The following is a 12,782-nucleotide window of genomic DNA, read 5'->3' as shown; positions in this document are numbered from 1 at the left end:
CTCAGTGTGTCACGCTGTCTCCGCGTCCTCCCTTCTGCTTCTCGCTTTGGCCGGGCTCCCACTTGTTGGGGTAGATGACTGGGAGTCTTCCTGATACTGCCGGTCAGAGCAGTGCGCCCGCTCTCTGCTCCGCTACGGAGATCCGGAGGGAGGGCGAGGAGTGGAGGAAGCGCCAGCGCCATCTTGGCCATGCCGGATTGGCGGCTGTGAAAAATATGCCATCAGTTTCCTGGGCTTTTTATCTGCTCTTTTTCGTCTGGACATGACTGGTGGGTATCCACGACCTGGAACGCCCCTCCAGGGGTGTCAAATACCGCCGCTGAACTCCATTAGCCGCTCCGTTGTCCCGCTGTATGTCGGAGCTCCTAAGATACACATCCATCTTGGCTGAGATCAAGCCACGCCCCACTTCATGTAACACTTTAACGGTGTTCCGCCGGCTTTCAAATTTGCACCAAACACAGAATATTGTTCAGTGTTCGCAGAATATCCGAACATTGGCCAAAATTATGCTACGGCCAAACCATGCGCCCATCCCTACATATGAGATATATATATATATATATATATATATATATATATATACACACACATACACAGTACAGACCAAAGGTTTGAAAGAGTTTTCTTTATTTTCATGACTATGAAAATTGTAGATTCACACTGAAGGCATCAAAACTATGAATTAACACATGTCCAATTATATACTGAACAAAAAAAAGTGTGAAACAACTGAAAATTTGTCTTATATTCTAAGTAGCCACCCTTTGCTTTGATTACTGCTCCGCACACTCTTGGCATTCTGTTGATGAGCTTAAAGAGGTAGTCACCCGAAATGGTTTTCACTTCACAGGTATGCCCTGTCAGGTTTAATAAGTGGGATTTCAAGCCTTATAAATGGGGTTGGGACCATCAGTTGTGTTGTGCAGGAGGTGGATACAGTACACAGCTGATAGTCCTACTGAATAGACTGTTAGACTTTGTATTATGGCAAGAAAAAAGCAGCTAAGTAAAGAAAAACGAGTGGCCATCATTTAAGAAATGAAGGTCAGTCAGTCCGAACAATTGGGAAAACTTTGAAAGTGTCCCCAAGTGCAGTGGCAAAAACCATCAAGCACTACAAAGAAACTGGCTCACATGACGACCGCCCCAGGAAAGGAAGACCAAGAGTCACCTCTGCTGCAGACGATAAGTTCATCCAAGTCACCAGCCTCAGAAATCGCAGGTTAACAGCAGCTCAGATTAGAGAACAGGTCAATGCCACACAGAGTTCTAGCAGCAGACACATCTCTAGAACAACTGTTAAGAGGAGACTGTGTGAATCAGGCCTTCATAGTAAAATAGCTGCTAGGAAACCACTGCTGAGGACAGGCAACAAGCAGAAGAGACTTGTTTGGGCTAAAGAACACAAGGAATGGACATTAGACCAGTGGAAATCTGTGCTTTGGTCTGATGAGTACAAGTTTGAGATCTTTGGTTCCAACCACCGTGTCTTTGTGCGACGCAGAAGAGGTGAACGGATGGACTCTACATGCCTGGTTCCCACCGTGAAGCATGGAGGAGGTGTGATGGTGTTAGGGTGCTTTGCTGGTGACACTGTTGGGGATTTATTCAAAATTGAAGGCATACTGAACCAGCATGGCTACCACAGCATCTTGCAGCGGCATGCTATTCCATCCGGTTTGCGTTTAGTTGGACAATCATTTATTTTTCAAATAGGACAATGAGCCCAAACACACCTCCAGGCTGTGTAAGGGCTATTTGACCAAGAAGGAGAGTAATGGGGTGCTGCGCCAGAGGACCTGGCCTCCACAGTCACCGGACCTGAACCCAATCGAGATGGTTTGGGGTGTGCTGGACAGCAGAGTTAAGGCAAAAGGGCCAACGAGTGCTAAGCATCTCTGGGAACTCCTTCAAGACTGTTGGAAAACCATTTCAGGTGACTACCTCTTGAAGCTCATCAACAGAATGCCAAGAGTGTGCGGAGCAGTAATCAAAGCAAAAGGTGACTACTTTGAAGAACCTAGAATATAAGACATATTTTCAGTTGTTTCACACTTTTTTGTTCAGTATATAATTGGACGTGTGTTAATTCATAGTTTTGATGCCTTCAGTGTGAATCTACAATTTTCATAGTCATGAAAATAAAGAAAACTCTTTCAATGAGAAGGTGTGTCCAAACTTTTGGTCTGTACTGTATATATATATATATATATATATATATATATATATATATATATATATATATATATATATTGTGACAGAGCGAGGCTCTGTCCCTATAAAATTAGAGGTAAAGGAGACACAGAGTTTGCATATCTGCGGACTGCAGGACTACAGAGTGTAGAGTTTAAATGGAGAAAACTGCTCTGTCAGTTTTCTCCAGGTTTTGCTAGCTCCAGATGGGATTCTGTAGTTTGGAGATCCCTGAGAGTTATGGGTGGGACGGGATCTCCAACCCTGTGTCCGGGTCTTGAGGCTAGCGAGCAGGGTGTGTGCCCAGCTGCACACAGCCCATATAACGAGGGGATTTGTGTAGGATGGTGGGGTGTGTGAGCAGCTTGCTGCTTGAAGCTGTGCATGTCCAAAGCTGTGTGAAGGACTTGAAGCTGTGTGCGTCCAAGGAGCCGTGTGCTGTGTGTCGAAGGGTTGGAAGCTGTGTGCGTCCAAGCAGTTTGTTGGACGGGGCAAGTACCTATAGCAGCAGTACTGCTGAAGAGTAGCCAGGTGGGCTAGCATTTTCGTTCTGATTTTGCTGTATTTAATTTAAGCTTGGACCCCTGCGTGGGATTACTGGATGGACTAATATTTTGTTTTCTTCTAATAAACGTGGGCTACCAGGCCCTTAACCATACACGCCTGACTGATGTGGACTAAAAAACGCATCTACCAATTGAGCTAATCACCCCAATGTCACAATATATATATATATATATATATATATATATATATTGTGAAGTTTGGGGATACTAGCTCTGCGGGATTGCATAAACCGGTATGAGGTGAAACCAAAAATATATTTATTTATAATTAAATCAAAAATAAAGCTTTTCTTCAGCATATAAAAAACGTAAATTAAAGTCCGCTTATCTTCAGCACGAATAATACGAAAAGAAAAGCACCTACAGTTCTGTAGACAGGTCTTCACCAAAAAGTTTCTTTAGAGTCCTTGCAGAGATCTTTTTGCAGCCTCCAAAACAGCAAATACAACAACACAGCCAGACAGCTCCCCAGACAGGTGTTCATCTCCTTCTCCTCCTCACCACCACCTCTCTACTACTTCCTGTCTTATAGGCTGTCTGTCTTCCTGGAGGCCGTTAACCCCCTGTGGGCCGAATCCCTGTGGTCAGGGAGGGAGGCTCTTTCCCACCCAAATGTCACTTCAGAGCCACCCAAATTCCGGGTCCCAACTATCTCTCTTAAAATATAGAGAGGACCGCGAGTCAGTCTTCTCCCAAAAATATCCCCGGAATTTGTCACCCATTTTTGGGTGACCCCCTGAGGCCTACCATGATTCCCTTAAAGGGACCACATCCCGAATATAGGCGCACCCGTCCAGGACCCAACCTTGGCGTCCTGTACAATATATATATATATATATATATAAAACACCTTTTTACACATCAATAAAGGTATTTATCCAAGCAATAAAAGGATAGGTTTACTACAAAAGGCCTGAACATGGAGGAAGAACTAACGTGAACAAGTTCTGCTCTTCAGTACCAAATGACAATGGCTGCATTGGAGTGGGAATGGTAGAGAACCAAAACTATTACATATAAAAAACTAAATCAAATGGCTTTGTTAAATGTAATCACAATCATTTTGGAGTTAGTAAATAGGTAATAACAGCAGCAAATACAGCAAGAGATGTACTCGCCTATCTAGAAAGTTTTTGAATCAATTGAGAAACTTGTGCTGTTCTACATACCTCAAATATTTGTACAACATGAACAGTTCTGTCCATTGCACACGGCTGTCTATCTATGAGATGATTTGCTCACAGCACTTCACTAAATAGGCAGTTAAACTTATTACTTGGAAATGGATGTCTTAGTTGATCCTGCCTTAATAAAAATAAATAAAAGAATCTCAATACAAAAAATGGATGTACATACACTTACCTTCTCCAGTGCCTGGCCCACTGAAGAATGGCCCCCAAGGACTGCTAATAGTGATGTGAGGTCAAAGGGAGTCGTTGGGAGCGATGAGAACTTTGCACACTGACACTTCCAGTATTGTTTTTCCAGCGCACTTCGGGGGCCAATTCTGTGTCTGCCATGGTGTTCAGCAGTGAAGTATTAATGGTCTTCTTTTCATTTTCTTGACAGGCTCTCTTTAAATATATCAGTAGTCAGGGTCTACACAGCAATCAGTAACTGTTGGGACAATTCAGACTTTGGTTAGGAGTACAGTATTATTTTCAGTGTATAAAGTGCTGGGTCAAGAGCTAATCATGTACAATATACGTTATCTAGTGCAGGAGTCAGGTGTATATAATGTACAGAGTGCAAATATCAGGAGTATATAATGTAATGAATGCAGGGGTCAGGAGTATGTAACATGCAGTCCTGCAGAGAGTGCATGAAACATACAGTAAGTAACATGCAACAGTATAAGGGATATGTACAATACAGTAAAGGACAGTGGTCAAGGGTATTTAATATATACTGTACCATATTAAATTCTGGCTGCTAAAGTCTTTATGCTGTGCCCTCCATTGCATATGTCTGATCACTGGCCTCTTCTCGGCTATACATTATATAAACTTGACTACTGCATTGTTCTTACATACTCCTGACTAAACTCTCTTTATTGTACTGTACATTATACACGCCTAGCTGCTGCACTCCCAGCATACACAGTGGTCAGGATTATAGAACATTCAGCCCAGTGTACAAAGTGTAGTGCTCAGAAGTGTGTAAAGTACAATCCAGCAGAGTGCAGTGGCCATAAGTATGTAACTTACCGAATATGGGATATGCAACATATAGCACAGCATACAGAGTAGCATCGGCTGTCAGTAGAGATGGACAAACTTCCAACGACGTTTCGTGAACCGCAAACGCGGCCAAAAGTTTGCGAACTGCAAAGTTTGCGGCAGGCCCCATTAACTTTAATGGCAGGCGAACCTTAAAAACCTACAGGTCATATTTTCAGCCACAAAAAATACTTACTAGCTGTGCACACATAGTCCCACCACATGGACACTGACATAACAAAAGTATGAAGTGAATCTGGGATCGACAACGACAAGCATTCTTTTTTTATCTGTGAAATTTTGACAATTCAGGAGCCCATGAAGGCCATGGAGGAGAGGAAAGGTCAGGGCAGGCTATGAAGAGGGTGCAGGAGATGATCACCAGCACCGAGAGAGAGCACTGACACCAGCACCGAGATAGAGAGCACTGACACCAGAACCGTGATAAAGAGCACTGACACCACACCGTGATAGAGAGAGAGCACTGACACCAGCACCGAGATAGAGAGAGAGCACTGACACCAGCACCGAGATAGAGAGAGAGCACTGACACCAGCACCGAGATAGAGAGCACTGACACCAGCACCGAGATAGACAGCACTGACACCAGCACCGAGATAGAGAGCACTGACACCAGCACCGAGATAGAGAGCACTGACACCAGCACCGTGATAGAGAGCACTGACACCAGTACCGTGATAGAGAGCACTGACACCAGCACCGTGATAGAGAGCACTGACACCAGCACCGAGATAGAGAGCACTTACACCACACCAGCACCATGATAAAGAGCACTGACACCCCACCAGCACCATGATAGAGAGCACTGAGACCATACCAGCACCGAGATAGAGAGCACTGACACCAGCACCGTGATAGAGAGCACTGAGACCACACCAGCACCAAGATAGAGAGAGAGCACTGACACCAGCACTGAGATAGAGAGCACTGACAGCAGTACTGATACCAGCAGCTCGCTGCAGGACCCAAAAATATGACACAGCTCAACCTCTTCAAACAGGAGGGTACGGGCATATAGTACGGTGTGCTTATTTTGTACAAGGAAGTGAGCCAAAGGTAGAAAAAAGGTCAGTGTGCTCGATTAAATAAATCATTTATAGAGTTATGCATATATATGGTCTACTGGTCACATGTGTTGCATTCCTCTGAGATCCATGCCCCATTCATTTTTATAAATGTCAGGTAGTCAACACTGTTGTGAGCTAGACGAGTGCGCTTATCGGTCATGATCCCCCCTGCTGCGCTGAACGTTCTTTCGGACAGGACACTGGACGAGGGGCGAGCCAACAGTTCCATTGCAAATTGGGCAAGCTCTGGCCAGAGGTCAAGCCTGCCCACCCAGTAGACCAGGGGTTCATCACTCCTCAGAGCGTCCACATCGGCCGTTAACCCGATGTAGTTGGACACCTGTCGGTCTAGGTGTTCCCTGATGCTGGATCCAGATGACACCTGTCGATGGGTCGGCTGAAAGAATGACCTCATATCAGAAGTCACCAACACATCTTCAAACCGCCCTCTTCTTGCAGGCGCAGTTGGATTGGTACCAACAACTCTCTCTCTGAGAGTGGGAATTCCTCCTCTGCCAGCGCACACAAAAGCAGAATGCAGCAGTTGTCGAAGCAAGGTCTGTAAGTGCCCCATTCTGACAGCCCTCTGTGACGGTGGTAACATTTCTGCCATTTTGTGTTTGTACCGTGGGTCTAAGTACGTTGCCACCCAGTACTGGTCCTTGACCCTTATGCTTTTTATACGGGGGTCCCTGTTAAAACACTGGAGCATGAAGACCCCCATTTGCACTAAACTGGAAGCGGTCTGGTGGCCTGGCCCTTGCTCATCATCCAGGATAATGTCGTCCTCCTCTCCCCATCCACGCACAACAGGGATCCCAGAAAGGTTTAAAGCATGCTCTTTTTGCTCCTCCTCATCCACCCAGGCACCATCCTCCTCTGATGCCTCTTCAGACTCCTGTTGTTGACTTGTCTCAGATAGAGTAGCCCCCCCTGGGAATTGATCCAGCATTGCGACTTCCTCATCTTCCCGCTCCTGCTCCTCCACAGCTTGATCAATGACACGACGCAATGCACGCTCCATAAAGAAGGCATAAGGTACCATGTCACTGATGGCGCCATGGCTGCGACTGACCAGTTTGGTGATCTCATCAAATGGCCGCAGAAGTCTGCATGCGTCGCGCATGAGAAGCCACTGGCATGGTGAAAAAAAACCAAGCTCCCCAGAACCTGTTCTGCCGCAGAGTTCGTACAGGTAGTCGTTAACTGCATGTTTCTGCTGGAGCAGCCTATCAAGCATATAGAAGGTTGAGTTCCATCACGTCGGGCAATCGCAAATAAGACGTCTGACCGGCAGATTGTGTCGCCGCTGAAAGTCAGCAAGGCGAGCCATGGCCATGTAAGATCTTCTGAAATGGGCCAAGATTTTCCTTGCCTGACGCAAGATTTCCTGGACCCCAGGGTATTTGACAACGAATCGTTGCACGACCAAGTTTAAGATGTGTGCCATGCATGGCACGTGCGTGATTCTGTTTCAATGCGCTAAGCAGATTGGCACCATTGTCACACACCACTTTACCAACTGTCATATTGAGCGATCTTAGCCACTGATCTGCCTGTGAACGCAAAGCTGAAAGGAGTGCAGGGCCAGTGTGTCTCCCGGCTTCCAAGCACAACAGACACAGCACAGCATGGCGACGTCTCACCTGGCATGTCGAATAGGTTCTGGGGAGCTTGGGTGGCGCAGCGGAAAAGAAGCTAGCAGCGGAAAAGGAGGAGTCAGCTGAGGAGCAGAGGGAGGAGGATGGAGTAGGAGGAGGAGAAGAAGAGCCAGGCCTGCATGCAATCCATGGCGGTAAAACCAAATCTACACGGGTGCCACGGGTTACATGTTTGACGGCCGTCAGAAGGTTCACCCAGTGGGCAGTAAAAGTGATATACCTTCCCTGCCCGTGTTTGCTAGACCACGTGTCTGTGGTCAGATGTATCTTGGCACCGACACTGTGTGCCAGAGATACATTCACTTGCCGCTGAACATGGCCATATAGCTCGGGGATGCCCTTCTGTGAGTAATACTTCCTTCCTGGGACCTTCCATTGTGGTGTTCCAATGGCCACAAATTTTCGAAAGGCCTCCGAGTCCACCAGTTTATATGGCAGTAGTTGGCGGGCTATCAGTTCTGAAAAGCCAGCCGTCAACCGTTGGGCAAGAGGGTTATCCGGCGTCATCATTTTTTACGCTCGAACATTTGGCCCACAGAAGCCTGCCTTTTTCCAGGAAAACGTGAGGATGGCATGATGGAAGGTGGAGTGGAGGACAATTGTGAGGAGAGAGGAGAAGGAGAAGTAGAAGATGAGGCTGGACGGTGAGAGCCTAGAGTGTGGCTTTGTGGGTTCCGTTGCTCCCACTGGGCTCAGTGATGGCAGCTCAAATTCTTAAGGCGGTCGTCCCTAGGTGAGTGTTGGGCTTACCGTGACTTATGCATTGACTGCAAAGATTGCAGATGGCAACACTATTGTCAGCAGCTGACACGTTAAAAAAAGCCCACACTGCGGAGCCATGTGCCGGCATCCTGAGAGTGCCAGATGTGACCGTACATGGTTGATGCCTCGCTCCTGATACATTAGCAGTCTGCTTTGTCCCTCATGTGCAATGTAAGTTCCGCCTGCTTCTCCTCCCTATCTGCTGGTCCATATCTCCCTCTGAACTCCCCTCCTCTTCCTCTCTTGTGAGCACCCACGTGACATCACTAGACACGTCATCATCGACGTCACCTTCGCCACTGCTGTAATTAGAGATCTTGGAGTAGGCAGCAACACCGGGGACCTACCTCCTCCTTGGACTGATCTGGGTACTGTCGTCAGACTGCTGAGTGGCGGTTGTTGCTACCTCCTCTTCCTGATCCAATGCCAAGAGTGGCTGTGCATCGGAATGTCTTGATATGGATCGGAAAATAATTCCTGTGACTCAAGCGGAAGGTATATGGTGGTGTTGGTGGTAGTGCCTTTGGGGGTGCACACAGCAGAGAGTGAAGAGGGTGCAGATCGAGAGGATGAGGAGGGTGCAGAAGAGTAAGGCTGAGTGAGCCACTCAACCAAGTCTGGTGCGTCCTTTGACGTAATCGCACGCACCTTCTGCAATTTGCCGCTTTGGCTCAAGTCTGTTGCTCCTGCCCTACCCCTACCACCCCTGCGGAAGGGCCTGCCTCTTCCTCTGCCTGTCATTTGTTAAATGACCCTGTGACAAAAGTCTCTAGAGAAGTGTAGTATGTATGTGGAAGAAGGTATATAACACCTCGCTTCAATCTGTCGTTTTTGGGGGCCACTGGTCTATCACACCAGTTATAGTACTTTTTTTTTATTGCGTTTGTCACTCTTTGTAGTATCGCTGCAGAACCACTCAGCAGTCACAATGCTGCTCAGTGGAAACGCACTATACTATGCTTTCTATACACACCTATATACTGCACACCAAATAGTACACCTATACCAGTCCTTACAAGGACCTTTGTGAACCAAGTAGCTAGTGATTTGCAGACTGTCCCTCAGTCCCTACACTGATAAAAGACAGCTGCAGAATCGGGCAGCAATCAGCAGCACAGCAGTGGACCACAATCCTATATATTGTACACCTATACCAGTCCTTAAAATGACCTTTGTGGACCTAGTAGCTAGTGATTTGCAGACTGTCCCTTAGTCCCTACACTGATAAAAGACAGCTGCATAATCGAGCAGCAGTCAAGTATACTATTCTTTCTATATTTGGAAGAAAGTATATTATACATGTACAACCCTATATACTGTACACCTATACCAGTCCTTAAAAGGACCTTTGTGGACCTAATAGTAATAGCTAGTGATTAAACTGACTGTCCCTGCTCCACACAGCATCCTGACCCTACACTGACAAAAGATAGCTGCAGAATCAGTCAGCAGTGCACTCAGCAATCACCAGCACAACAGTGCCCCGAACCCTATATACTGTACTACACCTATACCAGTCCTTAAAAGGACTTTTTTGGACCTAATAGCTAGTGATTTGTGTCACTACAGTCTCTCCCTGCTCCACACAGCGTCCTGTCCCTAAACTGACATAAGACAGAATGTAAAATGGCCGCCAGATCAGGTCTATTTATAAAGGTAGGGGAAATGTCCAATTGTCCATGTGTTGAAATGTCTCAATTGGCTGTCCTGTACCCCATGATGGATGTGTCATCATGGGTCAAACTTCTTTCACGATGTAAACTTGAAATTGAAGTACTTCTGTAGCACAAGATAGAATCAGAAAAGATGCTGCTTCAAGCTTGAGTCTCAACGTGTCTGCCCTCACGAGCACAGGCACTTTGTTTTATTTCTCGGCCACAAAAGGAATGACAAACAGGAAGTCATGGCCCCAACAGCCAATCACTTCCTCCATACAACAGACATCATAGGAAATAACTACACAGGAAATGGGAGGGCATCCACAGGAGTGAGGGGGGGGAAGTACACATGTCCCACCTACTTGGGTCATGTACACTGCCCCCCCCCCACAGCCACATGCATGTACATCCACCATCTTGGTCAGCTTGGAACCCACTCAATATGGCTCAGAGTAACCATTCGTTTTTACAGGCTGCCCGTAAATATACGGGCGGTTGCAAACACTGGCCAGAGGTGTCAGGTCCGAATGTAGGGATGATCAGGAGGTGTCATGTCCAAGTGTAGGGATTATCAGAGGTGAGTGTAGGGATGATCAGAGGTGAGTGTAGGAATGATCTGAGGTGTAATGTAGAGAGGATCAGAGATGAAATGTCTGGTGTAGGGATGATCAGATGTGTCCTGTCCGGGTGAAGGGATGATCAGAGGTGTTACAAACTAGTATAGGGATGATCAGAGGTGAGTGTAGGGATGATAAGAGGTATCAAGTCTGAGTGTAGGGATGATCAGAGCTGAGTGTAGGGATGATCATAGGTGTCACGTCCAAGTGTAGGGATGATCAGAGGTGAGTGTAAGGATGATCAGAGGTGTCACATAGAGATGATCAGAGGTGAAATGTCCGGTGGAGGGATGATCAGATGTGTCCTGTCTGGGTGTAGGGGTGATCAGAGGTGTTACAAACTAGTGTAGGGATGATCAGAGGTGAGTGTAGGGATGATAAGAGGTATCAAGTCCGAGTGTAGGGATGATCAGAGCTGAGTGTAGGGATGATCAGAGCTGTTACTTCTAAGTGTAGGGATGATCAGATGTCTCACGTCCGAGTGTAGGGATGATCAGAGGTGAGTGTAGGGATGATCAGAGGTGTCACGTAGAGATCATCAGAGGTGAAATGTCCGGTGGAGGGATGATCAGATGCGTCCTGTCCGGGTGTAGGGATGATCAGAGGTGTCACGTCCGAGAGTAGGGATGATCAGAGGTGTCACGTCCGAGAGTAGGGATGATCAGAGGTGTCACGTCCGAGAGTAGGGATGATCAGAGGTGTCAAGTCCAAGAGTAGGGATGATCAGAGGTGTCGTTTTCGAGTGTAGGGTGTGATCAGAGGTGACATGTTCCAGTGTAGTGATGATCAGAGTTGAGTGTAGGGATGATCAGAGGTGTCATGTCCAAGTGTAGAGATGATCAGAGGTGAGTGTAGGGATGATCAGAGGTGTCACGTAGAGATGATCAGATGTGTCCTGTCCGGGTGTAGGGATGATCAGAGGTGTCACATCCGAGTGTAGGGATGATCAGAGGTGTCACGACGAGTGTAGGGATGATCAGAGGTGACATGTCCGAGTGTAGGGATGATCAGAGGTGAGTGTATGGATTATCAGAGGTATCACGTCCAAGTGTAGGGACAATCAGAGGTGAGTGTGGGGATGATCAGGGTTGTCCTGTCCAGATGTAGGGATGATCAGATGTGTCACGTCCAAGTGTAGGGATGATCAGAGGTATCATGTCAGAGTGTAGGGTGATTGGTTATTGTGGTTGCACTAGTAATGGTGATCCCTGCTGCCACACAGCTCTGTTCATCTCCTATGCTTGCTGTACATAGTCTCTATAAAGCAGAACCAAGACCGTCAATACCTGCCTCTTCCCCAGTGATTGGACTTCTCTGACACCTTTTCTGGTCTTCTTCCAGGGTCCATGTCTTCAGTCACCCTGATTGACTTAGGAGGATTGATCTCCCATATATGGGAGGCACAGGGGATCATTTAATTAATTTGGGAACCAAGGAATGGTAATAATGTACATGGAGTTGGGCTTGTGCAGATCTTTATCCCTTTCGCTGCTGCCCTGGCAATAGTTGGGACAGAAAAATAGGGCATGCAGCACACCGGGTCAGTAGGGATGAGCTCAAGTGTGTTCAGATCCTAGTCCAGGCCCACCAAGAAGCTGTCACCATAATGAGCCAATCATCTGCAGCCAAGACATCCCCCACCCCACAACTGTGCATAGACGGGGCTTGTGTCTCAGCTGTTTATGATTGGCCCAGTATAGTCACAGCTTCCTGGTGGGCTTGGACTAGGATCTGAACATGCCCAAGCTCATCCCTACTACTCTACCACTAACCTCTGCCTGAGGCTGGTCCATTCCATGATTGGATGTGATCAGCAGCTGACAAGCCGCCAATAACCATAATTACATTGTGAAGCTGCCCCGCCATCATTGCTGCCACTTTGCTCTTGCCAGTTTTTGTTACATTACCAGTAATAAGAGCAACTTCCCCTCTTCTTGACTGTCTCTTCTTCAGCTTTTTATTTCAGGATGAAGAGTAATTGAGACCAATAAACAGGACTTTGCTCTTTATTGATC

The sequence above is a fragment of the Lithobates pipiens genome, unplaced genomic scaffold, assembly GCF_037356315.1.
Source record: "Lithobates pipiens isolate NorthernLeopardFrog02 unplaced genomic scaffold, aLitPip1_a1.2 Scaffold_13, whole genome shotgun sequence".
NCBI classification, from domain to species: domain Eukaryota; kingdom Metazoa; phylum Chordata; class Amphibia; order Anura; family Ranidae; genus Lithobates; species Lithobates pipiens.
The sequence above is the reverse complement of the archived record's forward strand: the minus strand, read 5'-3'. Positions refer to the sequence as shown.